Below are 1,759 nucleotides of genomic sequence, written 5' to 3' on the forward strand. Positions count from 1 at the left end.
GCAGGAATTAAAGGCGACCTAGAAGTACATTTGTGGTGCATTGGTGCGGAGAATAAGTCATTTACCTATAGAAACAATCTGTTCTTGTTGCATTCTATTAGTTGCTAATGCAAGACTTTTCTCTGACAATGAGAACTAGAAAGGTTCCACCAGAGGATGATGTATTCAGCAATGAATGTGTATCGTAGGTTAGCATGTAATCAACTATTTGCTGTCATATCATTTTCAGTTTGTTATGATGGGGGAACTTTATGTCTGAGCTACAAGACAATCATCACTTCATTAGTTTGTTACAAATGGTCTAGTCAGATGCTAAATTTCATAGACTGATTTTGCTATTTAAAGTGTAACCAATTGTAGTGGACTTGCCTTAAATTTATGATGTTATAGGACAATTATATGTTAGCCTTTTTGTCTTCAACTTGCATAGGTTGGATCAATCCTATCTTGAAAAAGGTCAATATGAGAAAATGACAGAGAGAAAGGACTTGCCGCCATATTACACCAAGTTTTAGTAACTTAGTGATGCTGCTCAATGCTGAGCTCCTTCAACTTAGCTGGTGATCTTTCACTTGCTACTTGTCTACCCCATTTATATATTTGAGGTTTGGAAAAATATGTTGAATCTCAGGTTGCTCTACAAACTTGAAAAGATGATGCAATTGGGTACGTTAATGATGTACAGTAAATAAATGGTAGGATGTTATAGTGTCTTATCTGATGTAAATAGTGGGTGCTAAAGTTATCTTGGTTCAAAATTTCAAATCAATGCTGGTTTTAATCGTTCAACAGTCAACTAAACCATTTATTTGACGCGATATCCCCTATTGATATTAAAATTCTTAAAGAACGGCATTCTACTATGTGGAATCTCAACCTAATCGAGCCTGGGTATGGAAAAATTGTTGGTAGGGAACGCTTCCTTTAGAATGGGCCCTAGTCGGTGCGAATCCGGATATAGTCAGGCTCCGTTACGGATGCCGGATATAGCAACAGATTTTTTTGAATCTCTTAAAAGTAAAATACCAAAAACCATCTTTTGGATTAAGGCTGTTGTTTAGAACCTAAAGTTAGCAAGAATGACAAAAACGTGTGATTAAACTTACTGGGAGAAAATAATGTGCACCCCCTGCTGCCGGTAATCCAATTAATATGCTTTTGGAGTTAATTAATAATTACCATAACAAAATGGATCAATCTTAAACATAGGTCAGTGACCAATACTTTGTCATGGAAAAGACTCTAAAAGAGGATGATACATTTGTTCTCAGTAGGATATTCAGTTTCTAGAAGAAAGGGTTTCAGTTTAACAAGTGAAGTTCGTCAACATAGAAAGAGCCACAGATCCTTCCACTTTGTTCTTCTACTTGAATATATCCCTATAAAACATCAAATTTGCAGATTAAACTAGAATTGTAGGGGGTACTCTAAACAAGAGAACTCCTCCAAAAATTGGCGTATGCCACTGAGTGCAGCGCGCACACGGTATTCTTTAGTAAAAGGCGAAAGAATAGTTCGCTTTGTGCTCACTGCGTGGCTGCGTGAGTTCTTCACTTGCCAGTGGTTCCCTTTTTATATTTGAACAAAGTCTGGATTTACTCTTTCTTTTCGATGTGGTACGCACATCACTCTTTTTTCCCTTAAGGCTTCAAAGTATGTTTCTCTCTGCTTTTCTTCTTCTTGTTCTTCTCCTTCTTCACCAGTCCTGCAATTACTATATGGTTGGAATTTACAAGTTTTTCAAAATAAAAACAACTTT

General features: G+C 36.6%; 1 non-coding gene across 1 annotated transcript; it reads right to left on the reverse strand.

Moving 5' to 3' along the window:
- Positions 1-1,422: 1,422 nt before the first annotated feature.
- Positions 1,423-1,539, reverse strand: LOC138898299 (U5 spliceosomal RNA). Its single transcript, XR_011410763.1, has one exon. It is a non-coding gene; the product is annotated as a U5 spliceosomal RNA (small nuclear RNA).
- Between the last annotated feature and the right edge of the window lie 220 nt (positions 1,540-1,759).

Source organism: Nicotiana tomentosiformis, chromosome 8, assembly GCF_000390325.3.
Source record: "Nicotiana tomentosiformis chromosome 8, ASM39032v3, whole genome shotgun sequence".
Lineage (NCBI taxonomy): Eukaryota > Viridiplantae > Streptophyta > Magnoliopsida > Solanales > Solanaceae > Nicotiana > Nicotiana tomentosiformis.